The sequence below is a fragment of the Anabrus simplex genome, chromosome 1 (genome assembly GCF_040414725.1).
Source record: "Anabrus simplex isolate iqAnaSimp1 chromosome 1, ASM4041472v1, whole genome shotgun sequence".
Taxonomy (NCBI): domain Eukaryota; kingdom Metazoa; phylum Arthropoda; class Insecta; order Orthoptera; family Tettigoniidae; genus Anabrus; species Anabrus simplex.
This window is the reverse complement of record NC_090265.1, coordinates 899308975-899332862: the sequence shown is the minus strand read 5'-3', so window position 1 is coordinate 899332862 and position 23888 is coordinate 899308975. Positions and strand designations below refer to the sequence as shown.

General features: G+C 41.3%; 1 protein-coding gene across 1 annotated transcript in view; it reads left to right on the top strand.

Moving 5' to 3' along the window:
- The window catches only part of LOC136874643 (FMRFamide receptor), a 483043-nt gene that overhangs the window by 256395 nt on the left and 202760 nt on the right, over positions 1 to 23888 (top strand). Inside the window, exon 2 of the mRNA XM_067148280.2 lies at positions 21327 to 21394. The gene's annotated coding sequence lies outside the window, so the exon portion shown is untranslated. The remainder of the gene's footprint in view (positions 1 to 21326; positions 21395 to 23888) is intronic.

Here is a 23888-nt window from a genome sequence, read left to right as displayed (position 1 = left end):
ATGTCCTCCACCTGCATCTATACATTTCTGGCTTAATGTAAGGAAATTTTCAACCATACGCATTAGTTCATCTACCGAGATAGCCTAAATTTCTCTCGTAATACTTTGTTTGAGCTCATCTACAGTGTGAAAATGGGAGTGTTGGCGGCAGTAACTACAGACAAGATAATAGGGCCTATAGTTTTTGAAACCACAATCACTGGACAGAGATATAGGAATGACATTCTCGTACCAATTTTTAACAATGCCAATCTGGATATTTCCAGCAAGACTCAGCAAACACGCATACGGCTAACGAGTCTTTAAGTTTAAATGAGGAAATGTTTGACAACAGGGTAATTAGTAAGCCATTGTGGCCCGCAAGATTTTGGCTCGCGATTTTGATTTATGGGGAAAACTGAAAACTAAGGTTTACGCAACTAACTCTCGCATTCTAGATGAACTTAAACAAAATAGTCGCAATCAGGGCTGGAAATTGTTCTCATCTTCTGGAACCAGAAGTTGCATCTTCCAAAACCTCTGTTCAACGAAGCCGAGATTCTTCTTGGCAAGTTGAACCTAGCAAGTTTCCCACAGGCCAGTTCTTCTGAAAGTCGGTATTGAAGTTCTAATATTATAAGATCAAATCCAGTGCCCAGTTGGAACTTTACAAAGGCTAAATGGGATTTCCTCACCAGTGAGATGGAATACATTTCTACTATTGATCCACCGAAGCAGATATTTTTACGTTCAGTTCAAACCGCAGATATGAAAGTATTCATTTCAGAATATTCCCAAATGCATTGGTCGTGATTCGAGCCACAATCGCCTTGACGGGAAGCCAATGACGATACGACTCAGTTGTCACCTATCTAGAAACCACCTCATATTAATTTTCGAGAATTTTAGAAATGTCTTGACTCTCCGAGAGTAATCGAACCCATCGCCTTCCTGGAGAACAAAGTACACCTCTGCTGCCTCAGTTCTGTGGCCTCCTACCATGAAGTGTCCCACTTTCATATATATATTCCGATATACAATCCATAAAGTATGTTTCGTGTCTACGTACTGGCTGGATGCCAGGCAGATTACTGTTCAGAGCTGCTTTGACCATCAATGTTCTATCATTACACACTTCCCCCTTTGAGTGTGGGTGGTAGAATACATCAACGGTGTATTCTGATTGTCAGATAAGGGATCCCAGAGCTCTCAGCTTGGGAGTGGGTTGGAGACCACCGGGCAACTTGATGAGTCAGCCATTGCCAGCCTCCTCACTTTCACCTATCCTGACCTACCTTCCTTGCTCAACTACTGTTTTTTTTCAGACCCTGCGGTAATAGGTTTGCGAGGCCTAGGGAGTCTTTCACTTCGACGCCCTCCGTGACCCTTCATTTTCTTTTGAAAATGCCCTCATTTTTCGAAGTGTCGAACCTCTCCCATTTTCCCTCAAAGTATATATAATAGGATGGTTGTCTAGCTCTACTTCCTCTTAAAACAAAAGTCACCACCATCAAATCCGTCATACATACAACATACCCTAGTCACTGGAATCGTCATTCCTTCGTTATGGTTACAATATTAAATGGTTTGAAGTTACTAAACAATCCTGCATAATAAAGAATGATTGTCCTCTTGTTATTTTTGCGATGACTACCCAAAAATTTTACTCAGTAATGGTCCGTTCACAAATCAGGAGCTTTTTCTAATCCTGTTTCATGGTACACCAAGTAGTGTATCCCCACACTAATTTGGTTTGATTTTATAGAAATTAAATTTGGAATTCCTGGATACGCTTCTTAATTTGAGGTGGAAATTGAGATAAATGTCTGAGCTTCGTAGCTGGCCTTCGGATAAGAACCTGGCTCAGTCTGTTGGCATTTGAAGTTGCTCAGATACGTTAGCCTGTATCGGTAGATTCACCGGCATGAAAAAGAACCCCTGTAGGACAAAATTCTGTTAGCTTAGCGTCTCTGGAAATAAAGTATACTCATGTTCATAGAAAACAGAACACCTTGAAAGACTAGAGATAGGAAGTTAATATTCACAGAACATATCCATTAGTAAGTTCTGCAGAAACGATTATCATTTCAGTCACCTAGGTTCAGCATGTGTCCTGTTGCCTAGTAGGCACTGGTTCCTCCATGGACACTGATATCTTGTTCCGTGCGTGATAGCATAGACGCATATAAGGCGTGAATGGCGTCCTGGGGTATAGCCATCCATGCTGCATTCACCTGGTTTTACATTTCATCTTTGGTGTTTGGCATTGGGTCATAGCGCCACACCGGTCGTTTCACCATATCCCACACATTTTCGATTGGCGACAAGTCCGGTGATCGGGCGGGCCAGGACAACAGTCTGACATCCTGTGACAACAAGAAGGCACGTGTTCGTGCAGCAACATGTGATCGCTCATTGTCCTGCTGAAATATGGCGTCTGGGGTGTCGTGCAGAAGGGGTACGACTACGGGTCGAAGTATGTCATTCACCTAGGTCAAACTGGTCACAGTGCCCTGGACACGCACCAACTGTGATTTGTGGTTGTACCCAATTGCACCTCACACCATAAGGCCTTGAGTTGGCGCTGTATGTCTTGTGTAAATGCAGTCAATGTGATGCCTCTCCCCCTGTCTGCGGCGAACCAAAATGCGGCCATCAATTTCAAACAAACATAATCTGGATTCGTCCGAAAACACTATCTGCTGCCACTCCTGTCCCCAGTGGCGTCGTTCCATACAACATTGCAGTCTAGCATGTTTATGCACATTCGTCAAAGTTAGGCGGAGAAGTGGACGACGCACCTGTAACCCAGAGCGTAATAAACGGCGACGGACTGTCACTCCTGATAGTGTACGATGTGTTAACACTGTTCCATTGTTGCGCCAGAGCCGAGGAGGACGCAGATCTGTCCTGCAATGGCATTCGCATGAGGTGTCGATCTTCTCGGATGGTGGTTTGGGTGTTGCGACCAGACCCATCTCGTCGTGTTCTACGGTCTTATGTGAACCATTCTGTACACACCCGTTGCGCTGCCGACACGCTTTGTCCCACACGAGCAGCAATTTCCCAGATGAATGCATAACGTTCTCTCGTGTCAATAATGCGCCCTCTTTCAAACTCACTTATTTGACGGTACGGTTCTCGCATATGTCTGCGAGGCATCCTGCACGTCCGCTCAAATCATACTGATCCATTACCTTCGGTTTATAGTGACAACGAGAGCCGCAGGCACATTTCACCAGTCAGAGGTGGTGCGCCGAGATATCGATGTGGACCAAAATGAATCAAATGCTAATAATTTCTTCAGAACATGTACATGATCTGTGTATATGAACTTCCTATCTCTTGTCTGTCAATGTGTTCTGGTTTTTATGAACATGTGTGTATTTAGTGAGACTTAAAAACAATAACATCATTATTCATAAAAATTTTATTTACATTATAATTGTTTGTTGACTAAAGTGAAACTATTATATCGTCATCCGAAAATAAGCGTTTCTTATGTCAAATATTAAGGCTCATCATGTTTTCCGTTCATGGTAGGGTGAAAAGTTTGCATTTGACATAATGAAGTCACGTATCACGTAATTTGTATGCAAGCGATCGGTTATTAAGTATTATACTTGATAAGTTAAGCTCCTTTCCCAGACATCTAAAACTGATTTTCAAATAAATCAAAGAGATGCGTAAGCTGGGGACTCAGTTCAACATCCGTTAGTCAATGATGGACGGCTTATTGAACCTCGACGTACCTCTGACGTGAATGGCTTCACCGAGGCTAATACCCGCCCTGATGAGCAAACCATCACTCAATATGTCACTCCCATGCGCGTCACATTCTCTCGTTACTACTATAATGGCGAGGGCAAGAAAGGGCAAGTGCTTCTAATGCTTTGTGCTCTACAACGTACCAAAGACGCGGGCAAGAAATCCTTCAGCTTCCGAATTTCGTCTTCCTTTTTGACAGCCATCTCAGCCTTCTGGGCTCCTTTAAAACTGTAATATGTATCTGAGACTAGGTGAGTAGCACGGATAGTTAGGTTCTCATCTCCTAAAGGATAAGAATGGTGTTTTATATATCCTGGCAAAGATAGGGATATATTACCTTTCTTACGCTTAACTTACGTTTATGCACTATTACTACAAACGTCTATGCTTTAATAATGTAAGTAATAATAACAATGTTGTACAATTGTTTGTTTACTTAGTGCAATTATTATATCGTCATCCGAAAATAAGCATTTTTATGTCAAATATTGGTGAATATTCACCAATATTTGACATAAAAATGCTTATTATAATAATAAAATGCTCCAAAAATGCTCCAGAATTTCTAATAACAGAAATTGGTCGAATAAGGAAGGTAAAGAAATGTGGATATTTGGGAGAAATAATAGAAGAAATTTTAGAAAGAAAGTGTTAAAAATTGAAGGATTGCAAGGTCGGGAGGGAAAGAAAACTGGTTCATAATTGTCCGAGGAGAGGAAAACGAAACATAGTGAGCTGATGAAGGAATATTGGAGAAAGAAGAAGGAACAACAAGGGATGAAGCATTGAAATTGTCACGTGCTCCCTAGAAGTAAGTCCCTAACGGAGAAAGATATAATAATAATAATAATAAAATATGATAACATTGATAACCGTGAAGTTACCACAAAGGAAACGGAACATAAATTGATTTAATTGGCTGCAGATATTGAAGTTTTCAAGCTGTTAAGGCATTTTTCAATCTTAAAATGATCAGCGTTTCGCCCCAGTGTGGCAGTGGGCTCGTCAGTTGGAATGCCACCGAGCTCGATAGCTGCAGTCGCTTAATTGCGGCCAGTATCCAGTATTCGGGAGATAGTAGGTTCGAACCCCACTATCGGCAGCCCTGAAAATGGTTTTCCGTGGTTTCCCATTTTCACACCAGGCAAATGCTGGGGCCGTACCTTAATTAAGGCCACGGCCGCTTCCTTCCAACTCCTAGCCCTTTCCTATCCCATCGTCGCCATAAGACCTATCTGTGTCGGTGCGACGTAAAGCCCCTAGCAAAAAAAATATCAGAAACGAAGTTCTGATAAGGGAATCAGAAGTCAATATCACCAATTGCGAATATGAAAGTATCCAATTTCTTAAGGCCTATGCAATCGAGAAATGTCGTGCCCAATGGCTAAATGGTTAGCTTACTGGCTTTCGGCCAAAGCGTACCGAGTTCGATTCCCGGCCGAGTCGGGGATTTTACCTAATTTCGTTAATTCTGATGGCTCGGGGGCTGGGTGTATGTACCATCTTCAACATTAGAATTCATCATAGGTAGGACCCCATCTCCGAGCGGAGTGGCCACGCGTCTGAACGAGCTGCGGCTATGGAGCCTAGCTCTGCATTTGGGAGGCGAGTGAGTTCGAACTCCAGCACCGGCTGTCCAGAGTACGGATTTCTGAGGCTTCCCACTTTCAATTCCATGCAAATACCGGAGCAGTTCCTATTCGTAGGCCAAAGCCGATTCCTTCCACCTCCTTATCCAGTTTCATTCACCACCATTCATTTCATCTTCATTAGTTGCTCAAGTAAGGTTGGCGTCAGGAAGGGCATCCGCCAAAATATTGCCATTTAATTTCATCTCACATTGTCCCCAACGCACCGGGCGAGTTCGCTGTGCGGTTAGGGGCGCGCAGCTGTCAGCTAGTTGCTTTACGTCGCACCGACACAGATAGGTCTTACGGCGACGATGAGATAGGAAAGGTCTAGAAATGGGAAGGAAGCGGCCGTAGCCTTAATTAAGGTACTGCCCCAGCATTTGCCTGGTGTGAGGATGGGAAAACCACGGAAAACCATCTTCAGGCTGCCGACAGTGGGGTTCGAACCCACTATCTCCCGAATCCAGCTACGTGACTCAAACCGCGCAGCCACTCGCTCGGTGGTAGTATGGAGACAGTTCACGTGGGATGAAATAGGACCCCTGGTACATCTGCTAACCTCCCTCACTGACGAATGATACAGGAACAGCTGTTAGTTAATTTCCACTTATTTATTCACCTCCAATATCCTACAGGAGACCTGTTCATACAACAAGACAATGTACCGGGTCATCGCTTTCGAATTGTTGTCGACTGGTTCGATGAACACGTCGTGGACATGAGTATGCTTGCCAGTACACCAACTGGAATACCGTCGAAAGGGATGAACGCACCTTCGACCCTGTCCCGACCTATAAATTACGGAAGGCTGACTAGCTTTTTCTTTTTCTTTTTTTTTTTTTTTTTTTTTTTTTTTTTGCGTCGCACCGACGCAGATAGGTCTTATGGCGACGATGGGATAGAAAAGGCCTAGGAGTGGGAAGGAAGCGGTCGTGGCCTTAATTAAGGTACAGCCCCAGCATTTTCCTGGTGTGAAAATGGGAAACCACGAAAAACCATCTTCAGGGCTGCCGACAGTGGGGTTCGAACCCACTATCTCCCGAATACTGGATACTGGCCGCAATTAAGCGACTGCAGCTATCGAGCTCGGTGGGCTGAGTAGCGATCAATGATCAGTATGGCTCTCCAACGGTTCCGGTGTCTTGTTGAGGCCTTGCCACGCCGCATTGTCGCCATCATCAGTGCGAAACGAGATGCTACACGCTATTAGTTAGGTAACTCTAATTCAGTTTCTCTCCAGTGTACGTACTGTTACATACATGGTAAGGGTTATTCTGCCCGAAGGCAGGTCTGCACCTCCGCAGAGGTGTTCCTGAGTCGGAGTTTACGTGCGGTAGGGTGGCCAGTTCCTTTCCGCTCCTCCATTCCCTTACCCCCCTACCAACAGCGCGTGGCAACCCATCCAACTCCTGACCACGCCCAATGTTGCTTAACTTCGGAGATCTCACGGGATCCGGTGTTTCAACACGGCTACGGCCGTTGGCGTTACATAAGAATATTAAATTAGATGGTGGTGGTGGTGATTATTGTTTTAAGAGGAAGTACATCTAGGCAACCATCCTCTTTATAACACTAATCAGAGAGAAAAACTGGAAGGGATCCGAGTCTTCGAAAAATGATTTCGGCCAAAGAAAGACAAGGACCACGAAGGGCGTGAAATTGAAAGACCTCAAATGCTCTAATAGAATCGGGGTCGGAAAAGAACAAGAGTTGACGAAGGGAGGTCAGATAGGATAGATGAAAGTGAGGAGCCTGTCAACACAGGGTCTCCCTTATAAACTAACACCGAACGCACGATGATTTTACTCTGCGCTACGGCAGCTGCCTCAGCCGAACTTGTCGCGCGCGGCCGCCCTGCTTTACGCTGTATACAGTCTTATATGAAATCCTACCTTACAAAAGGTGCTGGAAGTGGCCTCATTCCTGGGTTATACAGACATTGTATCTGGTAACCACATTCTGGCTGACGCGAGTGAGTTCTGCCACTGCAATGTTTCTGATTGTATTCGTAATGTTTTCTTTCAGTTCTCCAATATGTGAGGATTTGTTTGATACACTTCTTCTTTCATTAAAGTAAAAATGAAAAGTATAACTAAAACTCATACACTATTAGATCTGGAGACAGCGTTAGAAATAGACCAGCACTGATCATTCTGTCTGCAAACACTTTCGAGATTGCTGTATGAGCAGGGGCTGAATCTTGTTGAAACTCCCACGCGCTTTTCTCTTATTCCGTTAACAGATGGACGGCGTCAAAATGTCCTCTTGGCACCTCTCTGCATTTACTGTCGTCTCGAAAAAATTAAGCCCAATTATTCGTCTTGCATTAACAGCACACCTAGCACCAATCATCCTAGCATTATGAGGGACTTCATAAACTCCATTAGGATTTTCTGCACACCAATGACTGTTCAGACGACCATTAAGATGAAACCAGAACTTTTACATATGAAAATGTTTTCTTTGCGATTCTAAGTTTGGAAAATCGATTGAGTCTGCAACTCACTATAACTGCTACATAATTAGCAATCTCATTCCACGCGACTGTCTCATCACCTGAGATACAGCCGTGCTATAAACACATCACCCAATAAGGGTATACGCGCTGCCTTCGTGATGTACAGGCCATACTGTAGCTGTGATGTCGTCACGCTTAGGGTGGGACTTGAACGCGATACGCATCCACTCCGTTTGAATAACACACTCGTTTAAATTACTTAAGAAAATGTTAACACCTTATAAAAATATTCATACATATTTATTAATTCTGACATACAATGCATATTCTTTCACGCAACGTTCTATTTATCGCGTGTATCCTTTCGTTTCCATGAGCATAGGCTAACACTTTGAGACGTATGTTTTCGATTTCTATCCATTTTCTAGTCAACTGGAACATTCATATCATCGACACTGATAGAAAACATGCAACCAATTACCAGCACAATATACCACAAATGTAAATTATTTCTGTACCACCAATTCAGTACCTGTAAGAGAGATTATGTGTAAGCTAACCTCCAACAGTAACAAATCATTTACTGTCACTGTCATGAAATTAAGTTATTGTTAAAAAATGTAGTTTTTAAACAGCAAGTAACGCTTACACAATTATTTTCATATTCAATTTTCATGGAATAACCCTGTACCATTGCCTATGTTATGAAGTTTGATAGGAAAAATCTCAGCAGTCTTATTCCACAATACGTTTCGAAAATGATTGCATACAAGTATACCTAAAGTTACTCATTTTTATGACATAATAATGAAATATTTTAACTCATCATCTGGACGAGACATTGTTATTTCCTTCAGGATTTGGTCTTCAGGAAAGTGGTTGATACACAACTGTGTTTTGATTAACTACCTGTAGTCTATTAAATACTCCTTAGGGTAGCCTTCTTCCATAACCTAACTCTTTCTTCTCAGAATTAAACACAAATGCGGGAGTGTACTCTCCTCGTTTATAATTGGCTTTGCAGCCAGCCTAAACTAACTCTTAGGCATGATTTCTCTGACTGATAACCTTTAATTATATAGGCGTACACATCGTGGTTGATAATAAAACACTGAATGCACTAACTCAATTAATTTTACATTACGAATATCACATTACACAAATAAACTACAAAATTAAAACACTGAAGAGCGATCTTATTAACCTATAGTCTCGCATGAATGCACGCTCACTTTCTTTCATTAATTAAAGACTTTTCACTTAATAATGCAGTCGATGACGACTCATCTCATATATATATATCTGAGTAAAGATGCGGCCAACGAAAAAAAAGTCAATAAAACAGCGAAGAATTCACATGTAACTAAACTAACTTACGTGCCAAACTGCCACCCTAAAGATCAGCTGATTGCTTTCCTGCTCTCGCTACAGTACGGCCTGTACATCACGAAGGGAGTGGTATACGCAAATAGAACAGTACGCGAAATGTTATACAGCGATCGGAAGTTAGAAGTGTTCGTGACATATCTCTTGGCCTCCATCTCCTCTTGCAGCTTGAAGAACAAATTTGTTATTTGTGATTGCATCAAAGTTAAAGGGAGCCACTTCCACTGCAAGCTAGTAAGTTACTTCACATTGCTGGAATATGGCACGTAGACCTACAACTGTAGCGGAGAGAAGAATGTGGCGGTCAAGGAAAATTTTTCATCTATAGAATAAAAAAGTATGACTTCATGCAGTATTATTCTCAGGGCTTTATTTCAGCCGAAACGATCCGTAAAGCTTTTCAGTAAAATTTTAGAACTTCATGGCCCCTAGGCACATACTTTGTAACTAAAGAATTTGAAAGCTAGGACTGCCTCCATTTTAATTCTTAGTTATGGTCGTTGACAACGTATCTCTCAATCAAAAGTGAAATCTCGCAGTTCGATTCGATGTTCTCTTACTGCTATTCCAATACGATGTGTTGTTATATTCAGTGATGGGAGAAGTACAAAATAAAAGTAATTGGAATTACAGTTACCTGAGAAATATTTTTAAAATGTTATCTCCATACAGGCCATAAAGGCCCTTCTAGGGGTGGAAGGTAAAGGCTTCCACCAACCGCAACCTCTGCATTGGATGGGTTAGAGTAGTTAGCTCTACGCCCGGCCGCGTTTGCCCCCAGAAATTAACCTGGTACTCATTTTTTGATGTAGGCCGAGTGATCCTCAGGACCATATGCACCTCCTTAAGTGTAAATCTCGTTCCTTAAATATTTCTACTTCCTGACGGGGAATCGAACCCACACCTTTACCACCTCGGCCAGACAGCCCCTGAGAACGCAAGTCTTTAGGAAATCACTGAATTTTCGCATGGGAATGAAATAATAACAAAGTTTGCAAGGAAAAATGCATCAGTGCATTTTGTGTTGTCTTTATTAACATAGAGACTTCATGTGGCTATCATCACGAAGTGTGACTAAACAAATTTTCAAAATGATTGCTCCCGAGAGAAAACTTTCCTTATCATTATTTTCTGGATAACTAATTTAAAATATTAAAATAGGAGAATACAAATTCCTTGACTCCTTCACCGTCATATGTTTATTCCGACTTCATTTTCGACCGTGTAATACACACGATTATCTAAATCTCAACCAGTAACCACAACAACCTGCGAGTAAATGAACGAGTGCGCTTCGCATACCCCTGGCGCGACGCTTTGTGTCTGCAGGCGTTCCAAAGTTGCAAGCTCACGATGGGATGTTTATCGATTATTAGAATGTAACGATTACTAAACTGCAACGATTACAGTTTTATCTCAAGAAGAAAATTACAAGTAAAAATTACATTTTGTGAAAAGTGAGGATGACGAGCAAAAATTACTTTTAAAATGTAATCGTGAACAAGTAGCCTAAAAATTAAAAATATTTGCTCGTGGCGTCGACCTCTGTAGACCTTTTCCCACTACTTTCACAATATGATAGGAACCTGCATGTAAGTGGAATTGCGGAAGTGTAGAGTGTTGAACGTGAGGAAAGATGTTTGTTTGGTTTTTTTTTTTTTTTTGCTAGTTGCTTTACGTCGCACTGACACAGATAGGTCTTATGGTGACGATGGGTTAGGAAAGGCCTAGGAGTTGGAAGGAAGCAACCGTGGTCTTAATTAAGGTAGAGCCCCAGCATTTGCCTTGTGTGATAAATGGGAAACCACGGAAAACCAACTTCAGGGCTGCCGACAGTGGGATTCGAACCCACTATCTCCCGGATGCAAACACCGCAGCCGCGTACCCCTGACCCGGTGTGAGGAAAGGGACGTTAAGGACGACACAAATATCCAGTCCCCAGGCCAAGGGATATTAATCATTTACAATTAAAAACCCATGACACGACCGGCAATAGAACCTGGGGCCGCCGGGTGACATGCAGACGCCTTGTCCCCTACACCGCGGGGCCGGACTAGCCTAATAAACTTACTTTTCTTAAGTAAATTCACAACTCTGTTTATGTTGATACAAACATTTGTGTAATGTAGAATTTGACCTATGTCACTCTCATTCAAATCTTGGAGGTCAGAGGATGGTTGCCTAGTTGTACTTCCACTTAAAACAATAATCACCACCACCACCACCACCACCATCACCATTTGGAGGTCAGTTTCTGATTTAAAGACTTTAAAACCTGGGTGTTCTTTGCAACTTTGTATGCTGTTTGAAAAAAGAAATCTGTCGACTATTATTTTATGCAAAATGGTGTTCAGTTCTATAGGGTCTCACAAAATATCATCTATCTCCAGGCTAACTGTCCAGAACTCGCCCCTCTCCGTTTTCTCGGAAGTTTGTTTTTGTTTTGCTGTATATCTTGTAGATCTCCTTGTCAGAAATTTTCTTGAGAAAGCGGTCTACGTAATAGTAGTATCGGTATCTGAGATAGTGAGTACCATAAGCAACAAATACGTGATTGTTGGAATCGCCTTCGCTGGAAACAGACAAACGTAGACGGTGGTGGCATGAGGTTTCGGCAGCAGATAATGAGCCAGGCAACAATACATTGATGATTCCAATTTGGAAGCTACTGTGAAAATTAAGACACTTTAAAACTTTTCGTACCTTTGCGTTAATGTTTTATCACCATTGCTTGTATATAACATCCATTTGTCGAAAACAAAAGAATTAGAGACATTGTATGAGCTTTTGGACTTATGCCTTGTCAAAAACACATGGTGAAATCAATTAAAGCGACTTTATTGTAGCGAAGTTAGGGGTCCCGGCCCTTTCTTACACTTAACCACTTCATGTATATACATGAGTACTAATTTACAATATAATTTTTACAATTTAAAATGTAGGAATTTCAACAATGTACATTTTAATATATACTAATAGTTTAAAATCTGAAATGACCTAATTTAAACATATTAAATATTTACAACCTAAAGTATGAACGAAACTAACTAAAGTATCACTAAACTAAAGAATCACTAACTAAACTAGTTACAGTTAGTAAAGTATAACTAAAGTATAAACTGCAACACGTTACAATAAACAACCATATTCACTCTCATTCATGCATCCCATTCACACTCAAGAAAGACTGGAATTGCTTATAAGACGACGCAGGCAGATTATTTTATATTTTGTCTTAGATCTTGCTTCCCTGATGTTATAGGGGAGTTTATTCCACCAACTCGTGGCGGTGATCGTGAACGATCTGTTGTAGGTTGTGGTTCGATGTACAGGAATTTCTAGCGTACAGCCTGATCGGGTATTGAACAGGTGTACTGAACTAAGGTAGCGAAATCTGGTGGATAGGTAAGGAGAAGTGTTTTTAGAAAGCACTTGATACACCAAAGTATTCGCATGGAGTCTATGTCATTCAGTCGTAACCAAGACAACTGTCTATAGTATGGGGATACGTGGGCATATGGACGTAATATCGAATGCATACCTGATGCAAGCATTTTGGGCACGTTGCAGTCTCATTCCTTGCTCATTACTGATTTCAATAAAAACTGTACCACAGTATTCGAGAACTGGAAACAAAAGTGACTGAATGAGCTTTATTTACAGAGACCAAGTAAATATATTTTTAAGCCGCTTCAGGGGATTCAGGCTTTGATACATTTTTTTTTTCACACATTCCTCACATATTGCGACCAGTTTAATGTTTCACTTATAGCCTCATCATGATTCGTAACTGTTCCACAGTATGGAATAATGGTAATTTTTAGTGCTACAGGAGAAATATCGCATTGTTTTAAGACGTGTAAGTTTTTCGAAGTGCCGATGATTATTGCTTGCATTTTAAGAAGATTAATGTAGAGATTGTTACTCGAAGAAAAATTACCTATAAGACTTAAATCTGCGTTAACTTGTCGCACAGCACTCTGAATGTTATCAGTTGTTGACTAGTAGTAGATCTGCAGATCATCAGCATAAATATGATAGTTTCAGTGTATAATCGATTTGGCAACATTGTGCATGTAAATTGCAAACAGCAGTGGTCCACGTACAGACCCTTGGGGGACGCTTAGGTGTTTGTGAAGCCACTCAGATCTGTTATTATTTACTGTGACACACTGACAGCGATTTTTGAGGTACGAACTAAAAATGTCCATTGCCGTCTTGCTGAAATTTAATGAATCAAATTTCGAAATTAGCAGTTGAGGAACAACGGTATCAAAAGCACTAGAAAAATCTAATAGAATCAGTACAGTCACTTGTTGAGTGTCCATTACGCGCTGGATATCATCAGTTACTTTCCGTAAGGCAGTCGTTGTGCTGTGTCCTTTCTTGAAACCAGATTGGTAAGGGTCAAGCAGTGTGTAGTTAGTCAAATAAGGAAGGACTTGTTCGTGTACCAAGCGTCCTAGTACTTGGGAAAGGAATGAGAGAATGGACATAGGGCGATAATTTGATGGCAAACTAGGAGAATTATTCTTAGGAATGGAAATGACTATCATACTTAAACACATTTGGGAATACACCCTGTACGAGGCAATGATTAAATATATGCGTCAGAATAGGTAATATTGCACCAGTAATATGTTTATGAAAGATAAAGGCATATCGTCATTACCCGGAGCATCTGACTTGATAGAGTGAATTACACGCTTCACATCGTTCGCACAAACTTTTTTGACTGTAAATTTTACTTGATTTACTCGGAAATGAGTACCGGTATTTATGACGTTAATATCAACAGCAGTAGTTAGGTCATCATCTAGATTATATTATTATCGTTATTATTAACACAGTCATTGTTATTAGTAATATTATTATTAGCGTATGCTGCTTTCAGAAAATGAGAAATGCGACCTATACCCACCTGATGCAAAAGTTTCCATATTATTGCTGAACTTTCCCTGTTTGTTATCTCTTGAATATACTTATATTTGATGTTACGAATTAATGTCTTAACTTCTTTTCGAAGAATACGGTAATTTTCGAAATCACTAGTGATTCCAATTCGCCTAAATCGTCTATACCATGCATCACGATTTGCCATGACCGACTTAATTTCATTTGTTAGCCAAGGAGACGAAGGGTGAGAAACTCGAATTTGCTTCTTCGGAGCGTATTTGCCAAATAGTCCTATTATTCATGAGTTCAGTCTGTCAACCTTAATCATCAATGTCATTAGTCAGTAGAATGTCATTGCACGGCAGTTGATATCCTTCATTTCGTATTACCTCAATGTCAAAATGCTTGAAGTCCCTTCGCATTATGTACCTGGTTTTATATTTTGGTAACTTGAGGTGGTGGTGGTGGTGGTGGTGGTGGTGGTGATTATTGTTTTAAGAGGAAGTACAACTAGCAACCATCCTCTATATAACACTAATCAGAGGGAAAAATGGAAGGGATCCGACACTTCGAAAAATGAAGATATCGGCCAAAGGAAGACAAGGGCCACGAAGGGCGTGAAAATGAAAGACTCCCTAGTCCTCGCAAACCTAATAGTGCCGGGGTCGGAAAAGAACAAGAGTTGGCCAAAAGAGGTCGGACAGGAAAGATGAACGTGAGGAGCCTGGCACAAGTAAGTGAAAGCAATGACAGGACTCAGCTGAGGGCCCCGTGGTCGCCAACCCACGCTCCAAAGTTCAGAGCCCCTGGGGCCTCGTTTAGTCACCTCTTACGACAAGCAGAGGATACCGTGGGTGTTATTCTACCGCCCCCAACCACAGGGGGAGTCGGTACCTTGATATAGCAACATAAGTAGATCGTGGGTTGTAATACCTGGTACAGCAAGCTCTCCTTGTTTTACCACTTTCTGCGGACTGTTTGTTATAATTAGTTCGATCAGTGTGTGAAACCTGTGGTTTATTGTGTGAATGGTTTATTGAGTGAACGTGTTTAGTCGCGTCTAGTGTCAGTATATTGTAATCTATGCCGTGGAATAAGTTTTGCAAGAACGTTGATTCGTTTCTTGTAACCAGGAGATTAGTATTGAAGTCACCAAGAATGATTATGTTTTCGTACAGCGGAGTTAACTTCGATAGTGCCACTTCTAGGTCAGATATATGTCGTATGTCCGGCGCCTTGCATACCGCTCCGTTCAGTGATTTCTGATTATTAACCAAGAGTTCAACAAACATGAATTCACGTCGAAAGAGAATCTTAGGATCTGAGGTCATAACCATTTTACTTCATAAGTCGCTACGGCAATATATAGTGCAACCGCACCATACACGATTTTACGTTTCGCAGAGAATTTTGCTGCGCGTCTTCAGAAGAAAATCTCGACTGTTCACGAGGAAGTCTTCTACAATAACGAAGGTTTGAATTTAGACGTCCGTAATAGAAGTGTAAGTGGCATGTTCATTCGTCCCCAGATGGCTCACCGTAGCGGTACAGCGCTAGTATTCAAAGCGGAAGCTGACGGCACCATCAGAATCACTCTGGAAGGTCGGGGGTATAACTGGTGTACACACATATGGAAGTATGACTCTGACACAAGCCTGGAATGAAAGATCTGATGATGAGGAACGTACAAATGTGGAAAACACCGAAAGGAAATAACGATAGTAAAAGGACAGGGAAGAGAAATACATCTATGTCTCGAAAGTAACGCCCCCGGCGTCTTAATTTTCGGAGCTCGCCTTTTCGGTGTCTAGTAGTCATGAAACATCAAAATCCGCCAAAAACCAGATTTCTTTTTTGAACGAATATAATATTAAATATAAAATTTTAAAAAAAAGAACTGAAACGAAATAGCACGACCACGGAGAATCCTTACTAATTATAGTTGCAAAAATACTTTACGTTACTTTCCCGTGTCGACTATGCAAGAAAATTACAAGTTACAGCGTTTGTTCCTATTTTCATCCAAAATGTCCTGATTGCTTTTATCTCCGCCAGTGCTTATTGGACAACCTCACATGTCTTCTCTCATATGCCATGTCAGAATATTGTACACCAGTACCTCAAACATCTTCCAATAACCGACGTTAAATGATGAGCACATATCCTTTCCTCGAGATGTGTTGTGGTGTATAAAAGTAAACATTCTCGCCTTGCTGCAATCAAGACAGCCACATGCTTGGGTACACACCAAGATCCATTGGATTAACAAGGACTCGTCTTATTGTTTACAATTTCCTTTACGCCGCGCCGACACAAATAGATCTTATAGTGCCGATGGAATAGGAAAGGGTTAGCAATTGGATGGAAGCGACCGTGGCCTTAATTAAGATACATTTGCCTAGTGTGAAAATGGAAAACCACGGAAATCCAACTTCAGGGCTGCCGAAAGTGGGGTTCGAACACACTATCTCCCGAATGCAAGTTAACAACTGCGCAACCCTAACCACATGAACAACTCGATTTACATGATAAATCAAATGACAATGAAACATTTTAACAACTGTTCGATCAACATATGATCCGATCTGTTGGTAGAGGACTGTCTTTAGAATTACGCAGATGACGGAGTTCATAATTATGATCCTATTGTCCATTAGGAGGGTTAAGGTTCAAAGTAATCTGCGAAGTATGTGTGGGAACTGCCTAGTCGAGGAATTGTTAAAGCGACTGAACCCCTTTTATCACCGCCAGTCATAACTAACAACTAATAACTCGTCAACCAACAATCCTGGTGTAGCCCAATGTTTCGACTGAAGTTGTTACTGATTTTCTGAAGCCTCTACTAGTTGGATTAAGGATGTTCCTGAGTCAATTGATTTTGTATGTATTTCTAGTATTCTTTAAGTGATAGAATTTTATTGAACAGTAATAATAATTCTTGTGATAGTGAGATAAGGAGGGCATACTGTCATCCCGTGTTCGATGCTGCCCTCACAGTGGAGGCAAACATTTGTTCATTTATCAGAAGATATTACATTTCAGAACCGACGTTTGTAGGATTTAAATTTCTTGTTTTGATGCAAACTAACTGAATACTGAAACGTTTTCCACAACACGCTATACATTCTTGATCTTTTTGTAATGACTTTCAATGCCTATTGTAGATAGTCTAACAATTTCTCCCGGACACATCTATACACACAATTCATGCAAACTCAGCTATTCGTTTTCATTGAATATAGATATTCTGGATTATCAGGAAAGAGAAATTTGGATTGAAATCCACTGAGAGGGAAGGGTTCCAATAACAAATAGCCTACATTAGCGGTTGTCAAAGAGTGCATCACTATGCCCTGAGGCGCCGCGTAATAATACAAAATTTCATTTATTTGTTTTCATTTTCCAAAACAATGTAATAGGAGTCAACTAACAGTACTGGTGTAGTTCCGTATTTCAACTGAAGTAGTTACTAATTTTCTGAAGCCTCTACTAGATGGCGTTCTACAAAAAATATCTACATTCATGGATTGTTCTAGTAGGTTACTGAACTTTCTCAGTATGAATTATTTGTAAATAAATAGCTGTCAACTTCTCAGAATGTAGAGATAATGTTCGGATATTTAATTAACGGAGTGGTGCTGTAATTAAACATGTTCCTGAATCAACTGATTTTATACGCATTTTTGTAAATGGACAGAATTTTATTGAACGGCAATAATTGTTGTGATAGTGAAATAAGGAGGGTTCACTGTCAACCAATGTGCATAGAGTTAAGAAGCGCAAATGTCATAGATATGACAGTTATCTGAACTTTGCTTCTACAGTACGTTAATGACAGATTCCTTTCTTCGTTGTTAAGATCAGCGAGTTTTAATTCTATTTCCGACTTATTTGTGTAAAGCTGGGTGTTGGTGATCCATGTATTAAAGAATAAGTATCATGCGAAAATCAATGTGGAGAAGAAACTGAGATTGGCTGAGCTCATTTTCATTCCAATATTTTGTCAAAATGGAGAGTGATAAATAAACAGGCTCAGTTGTCCCACAAATTATAATCAGTAGAAATGTTTGTATGGTGCAATTTTTCAATGTTAATTTAATACACACTTTTATTATTATACACGTGTTTCAGTTACTTTCATATAAGTTTCCTAATCGCACCAGCAAGGTCTGATTATTAGGTATATTCCGGTTCAGGGTGACATGCGAATTATTTTTATTATTACAACGATTATTACGGATTAATACAACGCTATTATGTTGCCACTTTGAAGAGCAGTCATCGTTCTTAGACAAGAGCATTCTGGTATTTGAGCCAAATTAGAAGCGCCATTAATTTTAAAAAAATCGTAATTTATAACAGCAGAGTTACAGTTTGTCATACATTTCAATTATTCTTGTCATCATCATCAATCGGTTTACTCATTGCTAAACGTCGTGACCTCATTTCTTCAATTCATTAGTAACTACATCCTTAACAAGATTTTTCCATCCTGAGCGGTCTTCAGCTCTTCTTAAGATATTGTGAAGAGGTAGACCGGTGATCTTCTTTGCTTAGTCTAACCATCTACTTGTTGTTCTGCCTTTTGTTCTGGTGAATTATTCTTGTACGGAGTTATTTTTTTAACAATATGAAGTTAAATCCAAGTTTTGTTAATGCAACCAAGTCAAGTTCTTCTTTCTTCTTTTTCTGCCGTCTTTCCAACATCTGTGGGCACGCGGATGCAAACTGCGTCGCCGCGCATGTGGATTGGCCCCTGTTTTACGGCCGGATGCTCTTCCTGATGCCAACCGTATATGGAGGGATGTAATCTCTATTGCGTGTTTCTGTGGTGGTTGATAGTGTAGTGTATTGTCTTAATATGAAGAGAAGAATGTTAGGACATACATAAATACTCAGTCCCTGAGCCAGAAGAATTAATCAGAAGCGATTAAAATCCCCGATCCGGCCGGGAATCGAATCCAGGACCCTCTGAGCTGAAGAGCAGTACATTGACCATTTAGTCAACCAGTCGGATAATTCAACCAAGTCACGTTAAAATATTAAAGAAATATTTTGTAATATGCCTCCTCAGTTGAAGTGTGTATCCAGTTTTTCAGTCTATTTCATAATATTTTTCTGGTTTTCTGATCTCCCTTATATTCAGCTTTAAAATCTGGCGGGCTCCGTCATTTTCTGTTTTAAAGTCTGACAGCCCTAGTGTGGTATGTTATGCACTATGTGGATAAAGATATGTGAATTTAAACTGATAAAAACCCACACCTCGAGTGAGAGGAATTAACCATACCCAGGTACAATCCTCGAAACGAACGGGAATCAAACACAGGGTCCTCTGAACCGAAGGCAACTACTCTGACCATTGAGCCAAGAAGTCGAGCCTTCATTTAATGGTGGTGATGAATTATTAAATATGCATACCTTTCAAACTTTTATGTAATGTTGTTGTTGTTGTTTGTGTCATCAGTCTATAGACTGGTTTGATGCAGCCTTCCTGTGCTAATCTCTTCATTTCATACCTTGGTCTACCCCTACGGTAATGTAATGTTATTCACACTATTAAGAAAGTCTCCCACAATAAGTTTCCACAACTGTCCTCATATAGACAGGAACTAGCAGTATAACATCCGGTATTTATCGACAGATATTTCACAGTTCCCTCACGTACGAAACCCGTTGCTAAACTCGGACCGTCTCTCAACTATGGAGCTTGTAGGCAAACGGCAGGGGAACGTGAAAAACTTTCAAACTTCAGATTGGAAACCTGTAGCTCGAAACGAAACTTTGAGGCTGCGGCTTGATGACAGTTGAATAGTAAAAGCATCCGGTCTCTTCTTAATTTAGAAACCTACACTGAAACAGTACTGTAGCTGTCACCGTAGTGTAGGAACTAATAATAAATCTTCACATTATGGAAATTTAAATCCTGTTATGAGTGTTGGAAGGAAATGAATGAACTTCGTTCTTTGAGGATTCAGACAAAGTCAATAAGATATTAATAAAGTCGGCATTCCCCACTATTTTCAAGAATATTACAAAGTTCTTTTTGCACTTGTCCTTCACATAATAGAGAACGGATTTCACTTAATTACCAGGCTGAGTGACTCAGACGGTAAAGCACTGTCCTTCAGAGCCCAAATAGACGAGCTCGACCCCAGTTCAGTCCGGTGGTGTTTGAAAATGCTCAAATATGCCAGCCTCGTGTTAATACATTTACCCAAAACCCCATGGCACTACAGCCCTTGAAGGGCCTTGGCCTACCAAGCGACCGCTGCTCAGCCTGAAGGCCTGCAGATTACGAGGTGTCGTGTGGTCCGCACGACGAATCCCCTCGGCCGTTATTCTTTGTTTTCTAGACCGGGGCCGCCATCTCACTGTCAGATAGCTCCTCAATTCTAATCACGCAGGCTGAGTGGACCTCGAACCAGCCCTCAGGTCCAGGTAAAATTCCCTGACCTGGCCGGGAATCGAACCCGGGGCCTCCGGGTAAGAGGCAGGCATGCTACCCTACACCACGGGGCCGGCTTAATAGATTTACAAGCAAGTTAAATAACACTTCCGGGACAAAATTTCCGCATCGGCGTTTCCGGAAACAGTACTTTTTAAATGGGGATTAAATTATTATTATTATTATTATTATTATTATTATTATTATTATTATTATTATTATTATTATTATTATTATTATTATTATTATTATTATTATTATTATTTAAGTAGCACGCATGTGGCCATGATCGTGAGGGGGTTGAAGTCTTGAATTGTCTGGCACCGTGATTATTCGGTTCGAGTCCCGTTGGTCGAAAAAACTTTCACCATCAGAATGTTGGCCGGCAGGGTAGGGGAGATGGAGGTATACAATTTCTAATCACTAGATTGCGTGCCAAAAGCCTGTATTAAATTCCAAATCTCTCCGCAGTGCTTATATGGAGTGATGGCATATGACGCTGTTGATGGTGATTCGTTGCTTGACGTCTGGAAGGGCATCCGGTCATAAAAAAATCCGCCAAGACATATCAGTCTCACCTCATACCCGACCCTGAAGAGAAACGGGACAAGGGTTGGACAAACAGCTAACGTTGTTAACATTTAAGTCATGTTAACTAACAATCAAAGACCTGGATGTTAAAACAAGAATTAGCATCAACATAACATTTTTAATTTACAAAGATCTCTTATAATTTCGCTCTGAACTCGTTCTTTATTCACAGGAGCTCCTGATCTGCGACCGTACTGTCAGCGTTGACAAGCGTAATCTTGCGTCCTCACTGTGATACAGGTAAGCCAACTAAGCCACTTCTCTCGCAATGTTGAACTTGGTAGAAAATCATTCTTAGAACTGAGGGTAGTTAATATGGTAGTACAATTCAACAGAACCCTGAAGAAATGTGACTTTATGAAAAAGATTGAGTTGATCATCTGTTTGTGTTCAATGATTGGTCGTGTATAGAAGTCAAGATGTTGTATATCAGTATACTCACAAGACCACAGTTTTACAAATTAGTAATGGGATATTCGATTCATTTTACTGAATCGATTCATTTGATTCCGTTCACGTTACTGAATCGATACAGTGAGCCGATTCACAACTCATTACAGTCATCGATCCTATTGCATCTGTGTAGTGTGTACTGATAAAACAGCAGCAACAACATCCAATGCTTGCTGCTGCCATCTGGTCTTCATTCTATGAACTGCTTTCGTATGGGTCATCTAGCTTTCAGATTCTCGATCTTCCTACGGCCACTTCTTCGCATCATGTTTTGATCTTACAAAGCCTTCCCCCGACAGTGAGAACTCCATTAAATATGTATATAGAGTTAGATGAAAAATATTTGTACACAGAATCATCAATGATCTGCATTTAGAGCTGTCGCGCAGATGGGAGATTCCCTATCAACTGTTTGCCTAGTCTTTTCTTAATGTGTTCAAAGAACTTGGAAATTTCATTATATTCTCGGTAAGTACATAACACAAATTAAATAAGTTAAAAATTGAAATGCAGTAATAAATATTATCGGCACACTTTTTCTGGATTGATTTGTGTATGGGGTTGAGGAGTAAGGAGGGAGTTCTCCCGGTTCCGGTAGTGCTGCCAACTGAATGGAAATGAAATCTGAATTGAATCGATAATATGATCGATCGATATGAAGTTTCTAAACCGTTTGTCACACACACATTATATAATATTATATAACATTTCTCGATGCGAATCTTGTTCCTAGCATGGATTCTATAGTTTGGCTTTGCTGTGTAAACAACAACAGTACTAGTACGTAAAGTGTACGCCAGATGTCGCACAGCGATGCATAAGCGATTCATAGTTTGTGTTTCAAAGGTTGCCAGTACAAATCTCGAAGATTGCCGAGGTCTACCGATTCACCTCTGGGGTGTAAATATATCCAGAAAACGTGTGCTGATAATTGGTACTTATGCAATACTATACACGCTTATTACAACACAAAACATACGTAGTTAATAATAATAATAATAATAATAATAATAATAATGTATATGATTCCAATTTTATAAACTACCTTATGGTTTTCCACAGTTATCTGAACGTCACAACTGTATTATGTATACAGAATTAGGTGTAAAAATACCTGTGTCCACAATAAGTATCCTACATATTAAATACACTGACTGACAGAGCAAATGCAACACCAAGAAGGAGTGGTCAGAACTTTATGCCAATTGCAGGGTAGACTGAAGTCACTGAGGTATGCTCATGATGTGAAATGCGCCGCTGTGCTGCCCACGTAGCGAACGATAAATGGGACACGGCGTTGGCGAATGGCCCACTTCGTACCGTGATTTCTCAGCCGACAGTCATTGTAGAACGTGTTGTCGTGTGCCACAGGACACGTGTATAGCTAAGAATGCCAGGCCGCCGTCAACGGAGGCATTTCCAGCAGACAGACGACTTTATGAGGGGTATGGTGATCGGGCTGAGAAGGGCAGGTTGGTCGCTTCGTCAAATCGCAGCCGATACCCATAGGGATGTGTCCACGGTGCAGCGCCTGTGGCGAAGATGGTTGGCGCAGGGACATGTGGCACGTACGAGGGGTCCAGGCGCAGCCCGAGTGACGTCAGCACGCGAGGATCGGCGCATCCGCCGCCAAGCGGTGGCAGCCCCGCACGCCACGTCAACCGCCATTCTTCAGCATGTGCAAGACACCCTGGCTGTTCCAATATCGACCAGAACAATTTCCCGTCGATTGGTTGAAGGAGGCCTGCACTCCCGGCGTCCGCTCAGAAGACTACCATTGACTCCACAGCATAGACGTGCACGCCTGGCATGGTGCCGGGCTAGAGCGACGTGGATGAGGGAATGGCGGAACGTCGTGTTCTCCGATGAGTCACGCTTCTGTTCTGTCAGTGATAGTCACCGCAGACGAGTGTGGCGTCGGCGTGGAGAAAGGTCAAATCCGGCAGTAAGTGTGGAGCGTTCTACCGCTAGACAACGCGGCATCATGGTTTGGGGCGCTATTGCGTATGATTCCACGTCACCTCTAGTGCGTATTCAAGGCACGTTAAATGCCCACCGCTACGTGCAGCATGTGCTGCGGCCGGTGGCACTCCCGTACCTTCAGGGGCTGCCCAATGCTCTGTTTCAGCAGGATAATGCCCGCCCACACACTGCTCGCATCTCCCAACAGGCTCTACGAGGTGTACAGATGCTTCCGTGGCCAGCGTACTCTCCGGATCTCTCACCAATCGAACACGTGTGGGATCTCATTGGACGCCGTTTGCAAACTCTGCTCCAGCCT